This window comes from Heliangelus exortis, chromosome 2 (genome assembly GCF_036169615.1).
Source record: "Heliangelus exortis chromosome 2, bHelExo1.hap1, whole genome shotgun sequence".
In the NCBI taxonomy this organism is placed as follows: domain Eukaryota; kingdom Metazoa; phylum Chordata; class Aves; order Apodiformes; family Trochilidae; genus Heliangelus; species Heliangelus exortis.
Window position 1 is genome coordinate 75,806,029 of NC_092423.1, and position 23,290 is coordinate 75,829,318.

Genomic DNA, 23,290 nt, shown 5'->3' on the forward strand with positions numbered 1-23,290 from the left:
AGAAAGAAGAGATGCAAAAAAATATTTTCCAGATGCAGCCCTTAAGTACTTCAAAACAAAAGCCTCCAGCATTGCTTTAAAATATTCCATCCTTCCCTCCACCAACAGATTTTGTCTTCATGAGAGTTTAAAATAATTGTCAAAACAGTGGGGGATGGGGTTTTGAGGATGGTTATGGCAGATTGTTTAATACCTCTCCATTGGGTTACCATTGTGTTCGGAGTCTTGTTAATAAAACCATTTTAAAAGTATTATTCCTTTGCCCTTAAGAAGTTATTATAGCATGAAAGTTTTATGCAGCACAGATATTTTCTCTCAGTGGAAGCCTATGTCAGCAGTGATATCAACAGTTATCTGCTATCAGCTGAACCACAGTGAAAACCAACTCTTAGAAATAATGAATTTAGAACAGGGACTGCATTAACTTTTTGCCTTTTTTGAGGATTTTTGTTTGTTTGTTTGTTTTGTTTTGTTTTTTTAGAACTCCTATGCCCTGTACAAGTTCAAAGAAAATGCTTTGCACAAGCTACCAAGAAGTAAGACAGTTCTCCAATAATTCCTTGTAAGTGGAATTACCTAAAGTTAACATCATCATTGCTATTGAAACCAGAGGAGAACAAGTTATGTTAGACAAGAATACCTAGTCCTAATTCATGTGAAGGGTGAAAGCACCTCAGAAGACTCCCTGCTTGGTTATTACAGGTATTTTTCAAGAAGACCAAAGACACTTTAATTGCTCCTGAAACTCTGTATGTTACCAGGAAAACCAAAAATACACTCTTTCTACTTTATACTGTTCCATGCAAGGCAATCTATAAAATACTGTCATCTTTTCAAGCTCACACTGTTAGCATAGCTGGTCTGCTATTAGGGGTACTTTCTGAGGTGATAACGATTCTTGTATTTTTAATTATGGTCTTATAGATAAGAAATACTGTTAGAACTAGATGCCATTATAGTGAAAGTGCCTAATATCTTGAAATCTATGCAATTAGCAACTCATTAAAATAATAATCACTTAGTGATCCGCCACTGTCTAAAGCAACAGTGAAAATCAAAAGTCAAATTATAAACAAATATATACAAAGATAACATGTCACACCTGGTTATACCCACTTCTATTTTGCTTTGTGGAGATAAAGAGACATTTCAGATAAATCCTTTGAAAACCATTCTCTGTATTCAGTCTCTGTACAAGAAAATAAAATCCCTAGATTTTTACTTCAATCTTGTGCTCATGGCCATCATGCTACACCTGCACACGCCTCTGCTGGAAAGAGCAGACAGATTCTCCACTACTAGACAAATAAGATGATGTTAAAATTCAGGTGTTAACATCACCAGGAGATATGGAATCCACTGTTGCCTTTCATTTAAACTTCTAGGATATGTGGAGGGCATTCAAGATATACTTGTTCAGAAGGCATTGAAGGTTAAACAATAAGCAAAATAGGTTCTAAACCTTGCATAGACAGTTTTTTCCAAAGTCCCTAAAAATTATTCTTTGCAGGATAGATTTTTCTTTTATTTTTTTTGGAGCATGAGTGTTTCTACAGTTCAATGTAGATAGTTTCCTCTACCTCCCTTTCCCAAGGGGCAAGACTTTAGTAGAAATGAATTACATAGCAATGTAGTTTAAATATAGAATTAACTGGAAAAAGCAGGTTGGATGCAGAGGAATACAGAAGAAAAGGTACAATAAATAAGTGGATTTTTTATGTAATTATTGAAATAATATTTTTTGAAAAATGAGAGTCAAATCTTTCCCCTGAGTTGAGGACAATGAAGAGCTAGCTTAGTATTTTTATCTTCAGGATACTCAACAACGAACTTGCATTCCAAATAAATCTAAAATCTAATGCAGCAGTCAATCTGCTTTCAGTTATGTGGATTCCTTGAAGCTTCTATAGCAAGTTTCTAAGCAGCTACAGTATGCTAAAATTTAAGAAAAGGAGAACTACTCAGAAAGTCTGATGTCTCTCAGACCACTGAATTCCTTGATCTCATCAGCATAACTTACATCAAATAAATAGTAGATTTTCTTCCAGAGGAGAAGACTGTGGATTAACCAGTTCTCTGTTAAGAAGTTTGTAAGGTTAGCTGCCTGAGATGCAGGAACTCCTCTGTTGATTAATAACAGTTGAGGAAAAATATTTTAGGCTTGTTCTACAACAAGAAAAAAAAAGTTTTACTGAAAGAACATCTGGACAGAAAATGTGTCACGTCTGTCTTTTTTCATAGAATCATAGAATCATTGAATTGGCTGGGTTGGAAGGGACCTCAGAGATCATCAAGTCCAACCCTTGATCCACTACTGCTGCAGTTACCAGACCATGGCACTGAGTGCCACATCCAGTCTCTTTTTAAATATCTCCAGGGACAGAGAATCCACCACTTCCTGGGGCAGCCCAGGAATTTTCCTACATTCCTATGTTTATTGAATGACTTAAAGCATAATCTTCTAAAATTTTATGTCAATTTGAGCTGAGATTTCTGGATCTGAAAGATATTTGTTCTTCCAAGAAGGTTTCAGAATCTGGAAGTATCTTAATATCCATATGGGATATGGAGAGTGACTATGAGGGCGACAAGAAACTAGAACAGGCAGCCCAGAGAGGTTGTGGAGTCCCCTTTTCTTGAAATATTCAAAACCCGCCTGGATGCAGTCCTGTGTAATCTGATCTAGATGATCCTGCTTTAGTGAGAGAGTTGGACAAGATGATCTCTAGAGGTCCCTTCCGACTGACAATTCTATGATTCTGTGAATAAAACATTTTTTCCTTTTTCTTTCCCCATTCACTTAAGCTAGCATCCAGTATACACCAGGCATAAGACTGGTAATTCCATAGGGCATTCTTCCCATCTCCATGTCATTAGGAAGTTAGTAACACTATTTCACATCTTGTGTACTCTAGTATTGCTGGAGATACAGAATTTCTCTCTTTTTAGGCTTGACACAGAACCTATGTTCTTCCCTCTTACTTCTTCCTACCTCTTCCTATCTCCCTTCCTCGGTTCTTCTCTTTCCATGAGTATCGAAGCTCAGCTGCTTACAGAGCAATAGATCAGAATGAAGTTGAACATAAAATTGTGGAGGACAAAGGTATTTATTAAGATTTTAAGTTTGACAAAGACTAGGTATTTCAAGCATCAATACAAATTATAAGGAATTATACATTTTCTTGTCACCATGTGTCTTTTCAAATAAAGATCAGTCTTGAATATTGTTTAGATTGATGAGGAAAATCAGTAGAAGACAAAGCAGTAGTTCACAGTGCCTCAAAGCAAAGCTGGAGAAGTTTTGAAAGTGTTTCTGCATTAAAGCATGAGAAAATGCCAATGAGATAAAAAATAGTGTGGAGGTACAGAACATACAGCCACAACGTGAGGACTGGATTCAAGAGTAACATTCAAACCCTACTGTTTACTCATTTTAAAAAACAACAACAGCAAACAAAAAAGTGGCAAACAAACAAAAAACCCAAAGAAAAAAACAAACCCCAAATTAATAAAATAACCAAACCAAATAAAAATAAAACAGAAAAAAAGAACAGAACCACAAAAACATCTCCCAAACCAAAACATTCTATAGCTACTTGGATGCTTTCTCTGAAGCATAAAGAAAACTAAAGAGAAAAAGAAAGCTAACCGACCAACCAAAAAAATACCAAACAAAAAAACCCAAACAAACACCACCTGGAAACCCCATGCAACTACACAAAAAGACCCTAACATTTTGATATGGTAGTTCTCTAAATGACCTGTTGTTTATATTTCTGGACACCCTTCACTATACAAGTTGGGTTTTTTTACCTGCCTTCAAAAGTGTTTGACATAGCTTGCCTCTTTTAAAGTATTTTATTTTTCTTATGATGAACTTCATGTCAATATAAAAGCTTCTTGCAGAAAGTAAATAGTAATTATCTTCAGTAAATAGTCCACTGGATCTTGTTATGTTTGGATAAATAGGATTCCAAATACCCTATTCAGGCAGCTTCTTGGCAAGGAAGCCAAACCCCCAAGTTTTACTCAAACAAATAATTTATAGGTTATCCTTTAGAAATAAAGGCCATTGTAACATTTTCCGCCTACTTGTAGAAATTACAGATTTCTTACTGTGATGATGGAATTGGTAGCCCATATACTTTTAGAGGCTTAGGTCCTATTTGAAGTTTATATATTTGCAGGTTATTTCAGCAAAACCTCTTCATCCATCAAAATGACAAGACCTTGAACATTACTTATTCACATTTTAAATGAACAGATATTAATTGGATTGTCTGATGTTCCCATTTCATCTCACATAGAGTCCACATACAGGTAGAATTTGCTGGCTTTGTTTTTCCCCCATACATCTTAGATACATACAGTAAGCATATTGAAGTTTCTTCAAGAACAATAATATATCAGTGTCCAAAAAAACTTCATTTCTTAGTCTGCACTGTATTTTTGTTATCTGTCAGAAAAATTAGTCCATCTTCCCTCAACTTCATTACTTCTACAAAAGTAAAGAATGATAATTTTAAAAAGGCTTTGAGATTAACATTTGGAAAATGCAGTATATGAACTAGATAGGGCTAGCTACCTGTTCTAGTCTCCAAAGCAGGCAGATGTTCCTGAATCTTATAATTTTCCTCTTTAAACCATACAAACTTTTACAGACATGTTGCACTCTAGTCATTGCCACACAGGTTTAACGTCTAGAATGTTTGCCCTCCTCAAGCAGAAGATGATTCCTTTGGTAATATCTTGGTTTACTGGGCCCTTCAGCAGTCTTATCAGGTAATAAGTGAATGAGCACATTATGGTTTGTACATTTGCAGCAGATTTCATTTCCAAGCCATTTTAAAGACAGATGATCCATATATAATCCGCTAACACTGACGCTGATGTAATTTTAGGGAGAAGAGTTTAAAATCCATTTTCTAAATTACAGCAACCATGTAAACCCATTTTGTCATTCAGATCTTAGGAACTGTACTGGTAGAAGAGGGTCTGGAAGTTAGAAACTGGTTTTCTGAGTTTCTCACCCCACTGAGATTGCAATAAGTCATCTCATCTAGAGAGACTAAGAGCTAGCTAGCTAAACCATTTTTTAACTTGCCCTAGCAATCTGCAAGTCCGTTCTACTTTCCTTTAATGTAAAATATCACTTTTTCTTAAGTAAGGGCATGAGAGAATGGATTTGTACCATCTACAAAGACATTTTACAATACATTTGTCTAAGGGAACTACCATTGAGTGGTTTGTTTCAACTGAACATGAGTTTGTTTCAACTGAAAATGTTATTCCTGTGGCTGCTGGCAAGCCACAAACTGTTTGGATATCAGTGTACTTTTGTTTAATTATGAATATATTTAAAGAAAACTTTAACTGAATCTGACTTCAGAGTTAGCAGTCACTTTTGGAAATAGAAATTACTTTTAATTAAGATTTAAGATTCTTTTAGTTGAGGTTCAAATTCTTCTATTAAGAGAAAGATTAAAAAAAAATGCTCTAGAGAAGACTTGAAAGAGTAAAATATCATATCATTTCCAAGAGAATAAATACACCTTCTATTTCTTCTTGATGGTATGTCTACCACAGCTCCTGATTTCATTTAAAATTTATACCTCAGGCAGTAGTAGCACAATCACTTATGGTCTTTCTCGATTTAAGTGGATGGGATGGATTTTTAAAAATTATTACTATTTTTGTGAATGAAGACTCCCTTGTGAATAAAACTGTTTGTAAACCTTTCATTACTCTCAGGTTTATTATCAAAGAAACAGATATTTCAAGATTTGTCCAGTAATTGAAAACAGTTTAAAAAGTGACATTCATTATTTTATACATTTTTTAAAATTATTAGAAACAGTATAGAAAACTAAAAGTCTTCTTGATTACCTTTAATTATTGTTTTGTTTCTCTGTTCTTCTCCTTTAACTTCCTTTCCCAAAATTAGGCAAATCAATTCTTTAGACAGATGCCTATATTTCATTATGCACAACTTAAAGAATATTTCAAAGAGAGCTGCTGTAGCCCTCATGGAGTACCTAGACAGTATGAATTTGAAACTCGGATGTTACTAAGAAACTCAGACCAACTCTGAGACTCTGACTGTATCATCATGTAAACTTGAGCATGAACTCTGGAAATGACAAGCATATAAGGTTTCTTCCTCCACCTTCAAACTTTTCTCCAGTGTGCATTTGCTGTAAATGTCAGAAAATATCATTTATGTTCACAGCAAAAAAACGAAAAGCCTTCTCCCACCCAACACTCAGAGCATTCACTAATATCTGATTTAATAAAAAAAAAAAAAATAAAAAAGAAAAAAACACCAAAAAGCCTAAAGCACAGATTAGTTATTTCCTGACATCTAAAAAATTCTATCTTGACAGTTTTAACTCAAGACTTAGACTCTAAGCTACATTTATTGTCTTTTAATTTGTTCAGGTGTTTTGCAATATTTACCTGGGCAGCTAATAAGATTTCACATTTTCAATTGCAGCTAGGTTAGAAGAACAGAGAAATAACCTATTGTTCATTGCCAAAATTTTCTATTTTATTCAGAGAAGCTGAATAAAATAGTCGAGTATCCTCGACTATTTCTCAAAGACTGCTGGGCTTCCTGGGGGATACACAAAAGACATTATTAATTTTCTTTCTCTGCCTCATGTCTTGATTAAGAAAATAAGTTCATTGGAAAGACATTTTAGAAAGCTGTTAGGTTTCTTTTCTGTACATTATGTGTTAAAATGTTCTTTTCCCTAAGCTGCTAAAATTTTCTCCACTTGTCTCTTGATAGATAAGGGGACAAATAAGTAAGAACATTTTCCTTCGTAATATTTAAAAGAGTTTAGCATAGTATTAAACTCACTTTAACATGAGGTGTCATATGGTCATTCTACATAATTTTTCAGACACAAAATAACATTATGTTTATCTTCCATTTCTGAAGGATTAGTTCCTATAAATTAATTAAAGATTTTTTGCAGATTTTATATACATATCAAAGAATCTCCAAATGTTAATTTAATGTGTTTGGAAACAATAAGCTCAACATGTTGGACAGTGTCATTAAAGCATTAGATATGGATTAGACATCAGAATTAGGCACCAGAAATTGGCATCAGATTCATCTGAAGGCATCAGAAACTGGAAAGGTGCTATGATATCTTTCAGTTTAAGACTTATTTTAAATCCAATCAATTTCTACATCCATGGAAATTAAGAAGATTCCATTAGCATTCTGCATTTGTAAAATGAGAAGTCTTGCTGGATTCTTGCACAAATTATAGTGCAATAGCACTTCTCACCTTCATTTGAAACCTCAGAGAACGTAAGCATTTTAAGAACAAGTAAATATATCTGGTTTCCTTTCTGCTTAAAGAAAACAACCAGCTCCTTCAGGAGGATAGTATGGGCTTTCATACCCTGTTTTCCTACACAGTGAATGTTTGGTATGATACCACAAGACAAACTAACATAGGAACAAAGCAGCAAAAAATTTCACAGACCATGACCAACTGCTCCACCAGAGCAGACACTATATCATGTAATCTTCATAATCTCAATCAATTACCATCTTAAATATTGTCAGGAATTTCCTACATAATGCATATTCACACAACCTAATTGCAGTACCAGGCACTTAAAATAAGTTAGAAAAATTCTCGTCTAATGTCATTGTTCAAATTTGTCTCATACAGTATTTCATTGACAGGGTTTTTTCCCCCCTATTACTAGTTACTCCAACAATTCTGAGGATTCCTTTTCTAAAAAAAAAAATGTCTTGACCCTTTTCACCACTGACTTCAGCTGACCATGCCACACTTGTGAGTAGCATGGCTCATTTTTGCTACTGCTATTTGCAGAAGTAATTGCAGCTATTACAGCTCGGGGTGCCATGCCACAAAGAAGGTTTCATGACTTTTATGTCGTATCAACACCACCACCTCTATATCACCTGAACCTTAAATTCCTGTTACACATTCCTGTGGTTGTGTCGCAGATTTCTTTTGGGTTCACCTGTCATAGATCTCTCCTCATTTAATTTCAGGAAATAAGCTCCAAATAAACAGCAGAAATTCAAGAAAAAGTTTTTATGTTCATGTGTTCACCTTTCATAACATTAAACACCACTGAACTTCTGTTACAGTCCTGTAGTTCACCCGAGTCACATTATACATTTAAAAAATACCACAACCACACACCTGATTTTATCTACACAGAAAATAAAGTAAATCCCAGGAGAGATCCTTTAAATTTTATGAGCAGATTCCCACCTACACACTCCTTCCTTCATGAAAAACTTTGGTTACCTCAGAGTAAATCCACTTCACACATAACAGGTTTTCTATTTGTTCTTTTCCATCTTTTATAATATCATATGAAGGGCTATTCACATCAGCAAATAAAGTACTTGCTTTACTTTCCACCCTTCTCAAACTGTCATGCATGAAATTTATTGCTCATTTTCTATTTAATACCAAAATGTATGAATATTACTTATAAGGCAGGTCTTTATTTACACAGCTAAAGAACTTTGCAGTGCTAGCTACTGTCTACCTACAAAGAATTCTGCTTTTCTTAGTACTTTTTATTTATGGTAACTGTGGTGTGCCAATTTTTTTTGTCGTTTTCCTACAGACCTCAGTAACACCCCACGATCTGGCTTGCTGCAGTGTTTATGAGATAAGGAAACTAAGATCTAGTAATACCTCCTTTCATTTCCTGCTGCCAACAAGCTCTTGCAGTTCAGCATAAAAACGGGTACAGCTGATGAAGTTATTTCTAAAACACTGTTTTCAACAAGGATAAAAATAGTAGCCCCCCCATTCAACTCTGGGATTTGTCAGAGTTTGGAAAGATTGAACCGGTTCTGTATTGTGCATACCAGAGTTTATCAAAACACATAATGAAATAGCACAGAAGCTAGCTGAATACTTTGCACATGCAAAAACTGGAGAGATAAAAGAAATGAAGTTTAGGGCCCTAGTGCAAGAAATCAATTATTTTTTTTTTAATAGCTTCAGCAGGATACTTCATACTAAGCAGTTATCTGTTTACACATGAACATCCAGTGACAATGGCTGTAAATTCTTTTTATTAATATGTTTAATAACATACTCCTAGTACATGATGTTCTAAATCTCATTGAGGCTTAAAATTGAGAAAAATCAAATCAAATTAACCATACTTTAAAGTAACATCCCTGTCAATACATCAGAACTTCTTTTTTTTTTTTTTGCTTTTATATATACATACAATGAAACAAGCACATGCAAGAGTTTTGGGGTATGTGGATGAACCAGATTTGAAAAAGTTAAAAAAAATATGTCATTCAGAAAGAATTCTCAGGTAAGATTATTATTGTAATCCTTAAAACTTCCATCAGATATATTTTTTTATAGTTACTTTTTTTTTTGTTATTTTGGTCCAGAAATGAAAGTGGCAGATAGGGCAGAAAGGTAATGCTTTCATTGCATCATACAATGCATACAACTTGCTTAGTGTCAGGTATTTCTTTGGTGCTATGTCTTCACAATATTTCTTATTCCTCTTGGTCAGTTCCAGATGGTTCATTACAAATGCCATCAAGTTATCAGGATAGTCAGTGCTGCATCAAAAGGAAGTAAAGCTCCAATTGATTGTTACAGCATTTTCATACCATAAGGTTGCATCACCTCTGTAATTCAAATTATTTTCCTGATTCATTCTGAATTTTTTAATGACTGACCAGAAAAAAGGAACTACCAATATGCTACTGTTTTCCTGTTTGCTGGAAAATAATTTATGAGACAAAAGGAAAAAATATTTAATTACACACTTCCTCCTACATAAAACTGTAACCCTAGCATGCTTAAGACCCTGTCTGATACTCCAGGTATCATCAGCAAACATTCCCAGAAAAATCAGCAAATTAGATTAGGAAATTAGGAAAATAGAGAAGCAGTGTTCAGTCCTTTGATTGTTTTATTGCTGAAGAAGTTTGGCTGTTTTGGTTTTTTTTAAAGTATTTTATTTAAGGAACTGTCACTGGGAAAACAGACTTGATATCATAGCCTGTTAATCCTGCAACTTTCTAACCTCTCTAAAGTCTTCAAAGTCGTGAGATAGTCTTGAAAACCACTGAAGTGTCTGCTTAAATTTAAACATCTGCTTAATTTTAAACCCCTCAAAAAGCTAAAAGTCTACTGTAATAAGAAAACAAGGAGACAGAAGATACCTCTTTATATTTTGGAAATACAGATCTACAGTTTTATAAAGACTTTCATAAATGCACCAAGCACTACTTGCATTTTTTAGGAATATGTTTTACAGGATGTCAGAGTCCACATATGTGGAAAGATGAGCATGTTGCCATTCTTCCTCCTGTTCTTGCAGCTTTGGTAAGTAAAGCATGATTTTATTTTCCAGAGCACAAAGTAATTTAAAGAAAAAAAAATAAAAAAGGTCATAAATTTGAATTTTTTAATAGGACCCTATTCATAATGGCTATTCTAGACACAAGGGAATGTCTTTCAATAAGTTTCTTCAAGGTAAATGCAGCATAAAAAGATGTAAGTGATGCAGCATGAAAAGATGTAAGTAATGTTTCCTGACACACCAATATACGTTGTCTTTTCAATTACGTGCAGATTGAGAGCCTTGCAGCTCAGCCATCAGGCACCCAAGAAAACCATAGTTCATATAAAGTTCATGCTCTCTAAGCCCTCAAAAGCCTCAAACTACAAAAATAAGTACAATAAAATCCAAGCTGGATATGGGCACGCATTGCTAAATTGCCACATGATGTTTTCAACATCCTTTTCTCCTCTTATTTTCATTTATGACCCTGTACTTGCCATGGCTTGTTCAGTTTTGATGTGTAAGTTCCTTAGAGAAGAAGAAACATTCCTTAGTTTGCCAGCTCCAGTGCCCAGCTACCTTAGTAAATGTCAAAACAGAATTAAAGTGAAAAAAAAAAAAAAATTAAAATCTCTATTGTTTGATCATGACCTGGAAATAAGCTTCTACAATCTTATTTCATTAAATGTGTGGAGACTTTTCAGCAGTTTTTACAAAGGAAAAAACTTATATTAGTTTATACATGCTAGTTAGCAAAGGACAATATTCCAGTGAAAGAAGATGGTCTACAGCTTTCTTTATATATTGAAAACGTCACATTTTCATCCTGTGCAATCTTTACCACAAGCTACATATGTATAAAATATCATTACCTTCCTATCCCAAGAATTTTATCTCCTGCAGCACAGTAGTAACAGAGGTAGATAGATGTTTATTCTTAGAAAAAGAAAATGTTTTAATCACTGAACTAGTTCATAGTAAAACCGAAGTGTATCCACTTGAATGACCTGAAATGGGAATATGTAAATGCAGTCCGAAAAATGACATTACAAGAATATACAAGAATAGCAGTAGCAGAGAAATAACAATTATTTCTAAGGGCTGGTCTAAAGACAACAGAGATCATTAGAAATCAGTTGCTAATTTCTGCCAGATTTCCCTCACACAGACAGAGAAAACAGCACTTTCTTAACACATCAGAAGACCTGTATTTATCTAAAAAAAAATAAATTATTTTACTTAGTCAACAATGAAATCTCAGTCATCTCCCTATATCAAATTCCTCTTACTGTAGGAACTGTAAGGAACACTACAAGACTTTTGTCTCCTACTCCAAATAGCATTTAGTCATATCATTACAGCATGGCCATGTATTTAAGACTCTTACTCAATCATTTACCAACTTAAAAAGAGTGGCAGATATTTTGGTGTGATTCATGTTCCTCTGCTCAACAATAGGAACTATAGCTTCTGACAACAAACTGATTTGACTCATCTTTACATATTCTGTTCTTAATCTCTAGTGTTAATACATTCTGTGTCTCCAGACACAATTCTTGTTATATGCAGTCTTATATGTCTTATAAAATTATTTTATAGACATATATCTTATATAGTCTTATAATACTGTTATATACAGTCTTTTTAAGCCAGTTGCTACTTCACTGTGAAGTCTTGTTCCAAACTTCATGCCAGAAAGATGCATAATAGGGTGTTTTGGTTTTTTGTTTTGTTACTGTGACATCTAGAAAGATGAATCTGCCCAGAGAAGGGATTTTACAAGTGATGACAGACATCACTAACCTGTATGTTTAATGTTTCATGGAACTGTTTGATGGAGCCTAACATAATTTATCATAAAGTTATTGTGACACCAGGAAGCTTTTGAAATAAATAAAATAAACCAAACAAACAAATAAACAAGACCAAAACAAACTGACAACAACAACAATAATAATGATATTAACCACACACACACACAATAAAAAAAAAAAAAAAGAAAGAAAATAGAAAAAAAAACAAAAAGCAGATTTAGGCCAGAGTTGTATGTAAAATGAATGTCCTACTCAGCTTTATTTAGTGCAGCCAAAATATTAATTTTTATTAAGTAAGACAGTTTCTCTCTCAAATCCAACCTTTCCCAAATCTTTTCTGACTAGATAGGTTTGGAGAGTACTTCCTAACCTTTAGGGGTCACTACCTGGGCTGTTCAGCTACATCACATCCCAGAGTCTGATTCCTATTTAACAAAATTCTCTTTAGAATTAATAACAACATTTATGTGTTTTCAAATCCTTTTGTTTCTTTAAACAGTTTGACTATTTATATGACAATGTAGTTTATTTCAAGAGATCCATTCAGTTATAAATATAAACAATTTTATTTAGGCTTCTTTTTTTTTAGGAAGCAACAAGTAACCTACTATGCAAATGAACAGAAGCATTTTAATATCAGAAGCTGAAAGGAATGGGATTGGTGTTCTGGAAAGAAATAGTGTTCAAACATTGATTATTTACATGAAGATTAATGGAAAATAATCTGTGTGGTAGACAAGATGTACACAGAGTAAAGATAATGCATTTTAAGATTCAGAAAAAATGCATAGTTTTCCCCAAGGTTCATGTTGTTTGTTCATAACTGCCTGGATAGCCTATCTCATACTATATTAGCCTCTAGCTAAATTAATTCCATCATGATTGCATTTGTAAGAAACTTCAGAATTTCTTATTTCAAAAAGACAGGAACTTACAGACTTGAACTCTAAGTTGTTTAGGTCACCATTAAAGTGACCACAGGCAAAGCACCCTCTGCCCGACCTGTTTCTGCTCTTATAACTGCAGAAGGCAAAGGGTCCTCTAACAAGCAAGAATGAAATTCAGGCACTTTTAGTCAGCAGAGGGACAACCAGAGGCCATGATATTTAAAGTCTCCTCTTAATGACAACATGCCAGGGCTTTTCAGAAGAAAAGTCTATATGCCTTTAGTTTTTAAAAAGAAATTTCCAGAAAGCCAAGAAGTCTATACCAGTTGTCCTCTTCAGTATTTTATCTGATACCAGAATGCTAAGCTCTTCCAGTGACACGTTAGCAAGTATGTATAGTGATATCTTTTTTGGCAGTAGAGAAAGATTAGCTTTTACTGCTATTTTTTTTTTTAACTGGGTAGCTTTTCTCACTTTCATTAAGAACATGTCTGTATCCAGGTCAGTAATGTTAGATATGCTGCTAGTAGCAAGTTGTTCCAGTTGAGCAACATAATCATCCCACATCAGAATACCCAAACTGCAGCTTGAAAAAACCTGTTCAGAATGCTATTTGGATGATAGCTGGACTAGATTTTCACTACCTGCATTACAACCTTATTGATGGTCACTGGATTTGTTTCTCTAAATCTATAAATGTTTATAAAAGTGTCTGGAGAATAAGCCTTATGAAGAGTATGAGGAGTATCTGACAGAACTAGGTCTGTTTATGTGGAGAAAAGAAGGCTGAGGTGAGACCTTATTGCTCTCTAACACTACCTGAAAGGAGGTTGTAGTGAGGTGGGGGGGCTGTCTCTTCTCTCTAGTAACAAGAAACGGGACTGGAGGAAATTGTTTCAAGTTGCACCAGGGGAGATGTAGGCTGGATAAATTCTTCACTGAAAGGGTTATTAAACACTGGAACAGATTTCCCAAGGAGGTGGTTGAATCATTATCCCTGGAGATGTTTAAAAGCCATTGAGATGTGCTGTTTAGGGACATTGTTCAGAGCTGGACTCAGTAGAGTCAGGTTGGACTAGGTGATCTTAAAGGTCTTTTCAACCAAAAAGATTCTGTGATTATGTAAAACTATTACAGATAAATAATTCAAACGTTTAAATTATTTTTTAAGTTAATTTTTGATACAACAGCTGATTATCTTGACCACAGACATGCAGTCTTCACAATTGTTCTCTCACCATTTTCACACCAGACAAGCATTTTGTCAAATTCCTGAAACTGTAATGTATTAGTATGCAGAGACTTGAATAGTAGAGATATTAATTCAATTCCTTACAGAACTGAAGAGTGCTATAAATTATTAATGATGAATATATTCTATAGCCTGACCTACATGAAATAGAGAGCAGTTATATATTTTTTGTTATACATTTACTTCCTCATCTGGACCGTCACCATAACCTACCAGAATAAGGTCAGAGTTTGAACTGATTGCATTCTTGCCATTTAGGCTATATATGGGACTTGAATACCAGACATTTCAATAAGAAGGTGAGAGAGTTTCTAACAAAAAATAGACAATTGCTGTTTTTCTTCAGACTGATTATTCCACACAAAACCATCCATATACCTTTCCAGATCATTTCCAAAACACATAAGCATCAATACATAATGCAAACTGCCGAGGAATTATAAACTTGGATATAAACTAGCCAAAAACCTAAGCAGCTGTATCTACTGGTTCAGTTCTCTTCACAGTCTGTGGACATGCAAGTGCATGCATCCGAAGTCACCCCAGCCTGCCACAGCCCTTGCCATAAGTAAGCAAAATTATAAAAGCAGTATTTGCTTAAAATTAGTTGAGTGCTGGTAATGAAAGTTGCTTTGGTAGCATGGTACTAACATCCAAATTTCAAATATAAGGCAGATATTCTAAATTAGCTATCAAATGTACTTCCTTTCCAGACCACTCTGGGCCACTGATTTTTTGAAATAAATTACATGAGCAATTTGTGTGCAGCTCTTGCCTCTATAAATTGTTCTTCTCAGAACATTTCTACAGCATTAAACACAAATTTAGACTTTTTAAATGACCTTACCAGGTCAGTCCTCCTATTAGTGAAGCCAAGCAAAATTCTCGTGGCAAGTACTTTCTGATGAGAAAGAAAGAGCTCCCTCCATTTTGGAAATGCCTTCAGTACTGGATAAAGTGGCAAGAAGCAGATAAGACTTTGATTTTTCTTCCCTAAGCTGTACCAGACACCAAGTTCAAAGATGCTTTACTAGTGGTGTACCACAGCTCTGTGCTGCCGTTTGTACAAGAGGATTGAAAAATGAGGCAGTCTCACAGACTGAGCCAATTCTCTTGAGAACCTTTGCTTCACAGAACAATACATGAAGAACCTACTGTGGGTGATAATTTTTCATCTAGTTTGGATATATTGTCTTATATGGGTTTGGAGCATATGTCTTACGAGGGGCTGAGGGAGCTGGGGTTGTTTAGCCTAGAGAAAAGGAGGCTGGGGAGGACCTTATCACTCTCTACGGCTACCTTAGAGGTTGTTAGTTACAAGTGACAGGACTAGAAGTACTGGCCTCATGTTCTACCAAAGGGGGTTTAGATGGGATGTTAGAAAGGATTTCTTCACTGGGAGGGTTATCAATCAGGCATTGATTGGCTCCAGTGCAGCAGTGGAGTCACCATCCCTGGAGGTATTTAAGAGCTGTATAGACATAGTGGCTTAGTTAAGGTTAATGCTAGGTTAATGGTTGGACTTAATGATCTTGAAGGTGGTTTCCAACCAAGGTGATTCTTTGATTCTGTGTATCATGCAAATGTAGGAGTTTCCCTCTTCCCATCCTTTGGTATTTATTGGGGTGGGGTATAGCATGAGCTAAGCTCATAACACTGATAACTCCTTCAAAGAAGCCATCACAGAAGTGTATCATTAACTTTAACTTTATGTTGGCAGTAACAGTCCAAGTCATTAATGTCAGGCATCTTTTGTCGAAGTGTCAGACTGTCACAAACATTCCTCAGTAAACTCCTAATGCCCCTGCTAAATAGGGGTAAGTTGAGGCTCATGTAGCAACAAGAACTGCTGCATAAGTAATTCTAATAATGAAAGCACTGAGTGCAAGTCACTGGAAGTTATTATTGCAGAAAGCCTTGTTAAAAATATTTTTTTCTGTCCACTAGCATGGCTGTCAAAAGTGCCATATCACTCTTCCTTTCCTGGTAGCCACATGCCGTCTTAAAATATACAAAGTTGAGGATGTGACTCTGTTAAAAGAAGAGGGAGAAAGGTTATTTGCATTCTTACAACCAAATTTGGCATATCAGTACATATGAATGTATGGTAGAAAAAAGGAACTGTAACATGACAATTTTTGTACAGAGTAGACCTTCAATATATCAGTCTTTATAATCCAGTTATTTTAAAGCTTGGCACTGTTATCACAGGAAGGTGCAAAATGTCAGAAAAAGCAATCAAAAAATACTAAATGCATGCCAAACTCTCTGAATAAATCTCATATATAAGAACTCACATTAAAAATTAATATATACACAAAATGCATGTAAAATAGCAAAAAAAAAAATAAAATAAAATAAAATTCTTGACTCATACAATCAAATATTTGCAGAAAAGAAACTTACAAATATACAAGCTGGCATTTAAAAAAAATGACATGCTGAGGCACAGAGTGAGTTCTATGTTTCCTGCCTTTTGTTTTATGTAGCCAGAATATCTGAGTAGTTTTTTTTTAATTTTGTTAGTTTCTCTTTTTAAAACCTTCTTAAGTATTTGAGATATTCTGCTCCAAGAAAGGAAGAAAAGAACTAATGTAATAACCCAAAAGTAGACTAGATGAAATATTACCAGATCTATCCACCAATCCACCCTAAGCCCTTACAGAACTAAATCTGTCACTGTTTTTTAAAAGTATTTGGTTTGGAAGATCTCCATCATAAAGCTACTGTAAATGTAATGTAACATTAGCCAAAATGCAAAGAATTTAAATAGATTCTTTATTTCTTCTTAGTATAAGATATCTACAAAGGTATATAGGAAATTGTTTTCAACACTTTCCAATATCCTTCTTCCCTTATTAAATCTTTGTCATTACTTCTATCCATATGAAATGCATACAAAAAGAAAAGATACAGGAATATGTAAAATAAATGAAGGTAACAGATGCATGAAAGGCTCAGGTATTCCACAGTCTCCTATAAAGGAACTGTTCTGAACTTGCATTGAAGAAACTCCAGCTTCACAAGAATAGTACCCCTTCATATCTGGTACATACAGCTGGAAAAGGGCTCTCTGTTTTCAGAGATCTATAAGAAACAGTTGCAAAAGGAAGAGATACAAACCAGTTTTGCCATTATCAAGGGATTACACTCTCTGGGTACATCACATCTAAAGGCAGATATGTAAGCCAGCAGATCAGCTCCCAGGGACAGCACAGTACACTGCTGTAACCCTTACTCATTTGGTTTAGATATTTGCCAGCCTAGTTCAGCAAAATTACACACTACAGGGTGCTGAGGCAACCTTTTACAGCAATAGAGAAAACTGATACCGCAGGAGATTCTGAGGGCCACTGCAGTGTCTCATTTTGGTACAGGAGGAGCTCAGCTTCAGAAGACAGTATTGCAGAGTTCAGAATCACTCAGATTTCCCTTTAAGAAAGTTATCCAAGCCAAAGTCTCTGGTCTGCTCTCTGAATTTACACCCAATGGGCTTTTACAGATGTGATTTTGCAACTCAGATGGCTTTTTGTCTCCTCTCCTGGGATAACAATACTCCCTGAAACTCACACGGGCTGACACACCTCCCATTCCTTGGACCATCTGTCCCTGCATCTGCTGCTACCCACATATCAGCCAACCAGCCACTGCTTAAGCCTCTCTTTTTCCACCTGGCTACTCCTATAGCCAACAGATCACCACTAATCACTTCTTTGACCAATGCTCACTGCGATGCTTGGCCCACAGGATGATCTAACAGAAGTTGCTACATTTACCTATGGCTTGCTTAAAAAATAAACCTACTAAAGAAACACAGAGGTCAAGTTTCTGTACTTGACCTAACTCTTCTAGCTACATAACACCTTCCTAGATATGCACGGACAGTCTATATTTCTGCAGTACATAGAAGAAAGACCTGAAAGAAAACATTCAGTCAGAGGCACAAATGCATGGCAGCTTTCTCTGAGGAATCTTTTTCTGAACATACACCAGGTTGAATTACCTCAGAAAGTAGTAAATACATATTGCATAATACAAGCCTTCCTAGAAGAGGATTGACTCCTTTCTTAAAAGTGCTGGAAATATGAATAGGATAAAGGAAGAAGATAGCTGCACAAAACAAGAAAGTTAATGGGTAAAATACTTTTAACAATGCCCAAGAGACCTGGAGAGTGGGTTTCTGTTATGCATCTAAATGAAACTTTTTGCAAGTGGTCAGCAAATATTGTGTTTCTAGTTCCCTGATGCTGAGAACCTGAGTTTCACCTTGCTAAAATTCTAAAAATTCATCCCTATAACTGAGGTTAGTGGGAGCTAGACTTAAAAAGCAAGAAGTAAGAAAAAAATGCAAAGTGCCCTAAAAATACATAAATTCTTGGTCAGAAAGCATCCTGAAGGTGCATATAAAGAGGAAAAGCAACAACTTCCACCATGTCAATATCTTTACGTAAAGTGTTCATGAATCTGCTTTTCCTGTGCAGCAAACATAAGCAGCTTAGTTTCTACTAAAAAATATTAGCTTAACCTCTGTCTGATAAGCACATTTGGGCAGTTACCGTGGAAGAAAAAAAGAAATCACATTCAAGCTAAATCTAATATTATTACTTCAGTGCCTATGCAGTACAGAAGTGATTAGCACTGAAAAGTACATGAAAATTAAGCCTCACGTATCTCCACGTTCAAACACTGTGATTGAAAAATGGCCTGAGCTACACAGTAAAGAAAAAAAAAAAAATGACTGTTGGTTATTCTGAATATGCTTTATTGCACATGAAGCAAAATGGAGAATCACAGAATCAATGTCAGGTCGGAAGGGACCTCAAGGATCATCTGGTCCACCTCTTCTAATAATATTGTTTATATGATATATCTCAGCACCCCACTGAGCTGAAACTTAAAGCCTCCAGAGTGGGGGAATTCACCACTTCCCTTAGGAGACCATTCCAATGTCTGACTGTCCTCATAGCAAAAAATTTTCCTCTTGTGTATGACTGAAATCTCCCCAGGAGCAACTTTTTCCATGTGACAAGAAGTCAGACGGAAGTTATAGCAACAGTAGTTATAGCAACAGGCATAGCTAGAAAACTCAAAAGACTTAGAAATTTAGGATTTTACAGAGACTTTTAATTGTAGTATTCCTTAATGCTTAACTTAGATCTTAGACTTCTTTTTAATACAGTTTTATGTCAGGAGATTTCCAGCCTTTATGGTAAAAAGACTAAGGCGGGAAAGATTCACCGCATTTTTATAGCAAGTGTCAGAGACCAGTAAAACCAGGACCATTAGAAGAAGAAGAGTGAACCAGGAGCCAAGGGTAACCCTCTGCAGGCAGGGCTCTCAGTGATAGGACAGACACTATCCCACAACACCCACACCAGATCACAGTAACAGGGTGTATCTGCGTTTCTAGACATGGCAAAGTTAACAAGGCAGCCAGTCCAGGGGTCTGTGCAACAGACTCCGGTCAGGAATGGCAGGAGTCAGGGACAAAGACAGGACTGGAAGAAACCATCTGCCACACAAGTTCGATGGTCACCAAGGAGCCAGAGATGGATCTTTAATATGACTGCTGCACTTTTAAGATTTTTTTAATTTTTCAGATTTTCATCCACACTGGCTTTATATATCTACAGCAAACAAACCATGCAAAAGACCTCTTAATCTTTTGCTGTAGGAAGAAGTCAATGCACAAGCTTCATATAGTATTAAAATATTGTAACATAGTAGTGATGTCAAAATTTGAGTCTATAAAAACCTTACAGTTTTTTCCATATAATGAACATTGTATGTCTGCCCACAACAGACAACACTAGTTCTTATATGCAAAGAAGAAAAGCTTGTTAAAATAGTCTTGGAAATGTGATTTTCACTACAAGAAGATGTACAAAAGTATTTATTGCCTCTCTGCACTCTCAGCTATCCATCTGGTTTCACTCTACTACTGATTTTACATATACTACTCTTACCATTCTGATCTTTGCAAAATTCCCCTGGGATCCTATTCTGAAAAGACCATATTGACAGACACCACAGTGAGGAATTCTCACAGCATTCACTAAAATACATTAAAGTGTTCCCACAAAATAGCTGCCAAAACGTGTTGCTTCTCAAATACATCAATGCCACAATTTATTAAACCAAATACAAATTGTGTTATTTATTGTGTGTCACTGAAAGCTGTTGGATCAGCTCAGCTATCAGTAAAATCAGTGTGCTTAGTACTTCCAAGTCAATGTCCAACCTCCTTCAGAATAGAATAATTTCACAGATTCACAAAACCACAAAATTGCTGAAGCTGGGACATCTTCAGGTCACCTCATCCAATTCTCACTGGTCAAGCAAGGCTACCTAGAACCCAAGACCATATGCAGATGATTCCTGAATTACTCAAAGGAGAGAGGGAGACCCCGCAGCCTCTCTGGGAAATATCAGTTTCCTGATGTTCAGAGGGAACCTTCTGTGTTTCAGATTGTGCCCATTGCCTCTTGTCCTGTCTCTGGGCCACACTGAAAAGAACCTGACTCTGTCTTCTTTGCACCCTCTCTTCAGATATTTATATACACTATTGAAATCCCCCCTAAGGCTTGCCTTCTGCAGGCTGAACAGTCTCAGTTTTCTCAGTCTCGATGATATTGAAGGTCCTTTCCAGTCCTGATGATTCTAAAATAAATTAAAAAATAAAAATAAAAACAAAAATAAAAATTAAAATTAAAATTAAAATTAAAATTGAGATTAAAATTAAAATTAAAAAACCAAAATAAATGAAACTTAAAAAAAAAAGTGCAACCTGGAGTCTCTTGGGATCCCCAGATCCTTTCCTACAAAGCTTCTTTTATGCCAGTCAGCCATCAGCATGTACTGGTGCATGGGGCTGTTTCTCCTCAGGTACAGGGCCTTTTTCCTCACCCTTGCTGAATTTCATCAAGTTCCTCTTAACCCATTTCTCCAGTTTGTCCAGGTTCCTCTGGATGGCAGCATGACCTTCTGGTGTGTCAGGCACTCCTCCTAGTGTATGTCATAAGCAAACTTGCTGCGGGTACACTTTGCCCCAGCATCCAGGTTAATAATGACTATGTTAAACAGTACTGGACCCAGTGCTGACCAATCCCAATAGATTTTATGCCACTCAGCCAGTTTTAACCTACTTCACTCTCTGCTTACCCAGTCCATACACCACGAGCTTGTCTCAGAGGATCTTATGGGACACAATGTCAAAGGACTTACTGAATTCTAGGTAGACAATGCTCACTGCTCTCCTCTACCAGGCCAGTCATTTCCTCATAGAACTTTATCAAGTTGGTCAAGCATGATGTTCCCTTGATAAATCCCTGCTGATTACTGCTGATGATTTTTTTGTCATTCATGTGCATGGAAATGGCTTCAAGGATTAGCTGCTTCAACCTTTACAAAGATCCAGGTGAAGCTGACCAGATTGTGTTCCCTTGGTCCTCCTTGCCCTAGGAATGACCTTTGCTCTCCTTTTCTTCAGGCACTTCTTCAAGTAACCATGACTGATCAAAGATTATTGAGTTGCCTTGTGATGACATCTGCCAGCTCCCCCAGCACTCCTGAGTCCATCTCATCAGTTCCCATGCACTTACAGTTTGCTTAATTACTCCCCGAACCGATCCTCTGGTCCCGAGGGTACATTTTCTTTGATCTGGATTATTCCCCTGGTCTCTGGGACCTGGGATTTCTGAAGCCTGGTATTTTTAGTAAAGACTAGGGCAAAGAAGACATTGTGTACCTTTCTGCATAACCAGGTCCCCCACCTCAGTCACCACAGGGCCCACATTTTCCCTAGTCTTCTTTTTGTCACCTAAATATTATAGAAGCCTTTCTTACTGTCTTTGTCATCTCTATTCAGATTCAATTCTATTTGGCCTTTAGGATTCCTAACCTCATCTCTCAATGTTTAGACAAGGTCTCTGTATTCTACCCAGGCTACCCATCCTTGCTTCCACCCTCTGCATGCCTCTGTGTTGTGTTTGAGTTTGTTGAGTATCTTCTTGTCTGTTGGGTTGGACTGTGCTTGAATTTGGAGGATATGATCCTTAAACATTAGCCAGTATTTTCAGGCCTCTCTTTCTCCCAGGCCTTATCCCATGGGAATCTTCTAAAGAGAAGTTTTAAGAGACTAAATTCTTCTCTCCTGAAGTCCAGGTTTGTGAGTTTGCTTTTTATTTTCCTATTCTTTTCCTATTTGAAGTCTTTCTGGTGAAGTTTAACAACCATCAGAATGGAAGGTGGGATTGGAAGATCAACTGCTTGTGGCTTTCTTGTTCTGATTGGCAAGTTTGTACACTTTAGTTTTCAGTATGTATATATATAAACATTGAACTCCAGCACATAAGTCTTCCATTTGCAATGCTAATATATAGATGGAGAGAGAAAAGCTGTTGTAAATATTACTAAGTTGTTATGAATCATGTGCATTTCCCTATATCTACTTACATAGCATTAAGGTTTAAAAAAAAAAACCCACCCTGATGAATTATTATCATATTTGACCAGAATATAAAAAATTAAATATTCTTTTCAGAAACTTCCTATTTGCAGCAGTGGTTGCAACTTCAGGCTCACACAGATAAGTCTGCATGCTTTGACTCAATAGGGAGATTCATATCAAGTATAATGCAACTTGGTATGTCAGTTGAAGGAAATCAGTGCCTGCTACTATAACTATCACAAGCTGAAAATCACAGAGAAAGGAAATTAAATGAATGCTTTACTTTAGGGAACTAAATGATAATTTGTGTAGAAATCTCCTCCAACTGTTTTCTTTATTTACTTATTCATCAGCACCCAGAAAGACAGACATATTAGTAGCAACAAGATCTAAAAAAGACTTCTAAAAATATTTGAACCCTGGTCTCCAAATGTATATGTTGCAACTTTGAAATATCTTTAGAATTCAAGGTATTTCTTGGTCCCACAGGATGAAGAAGGAAATTACTGGCATATGTAAGAAATATATATCAGAATCTGTCTTATTCTACTGA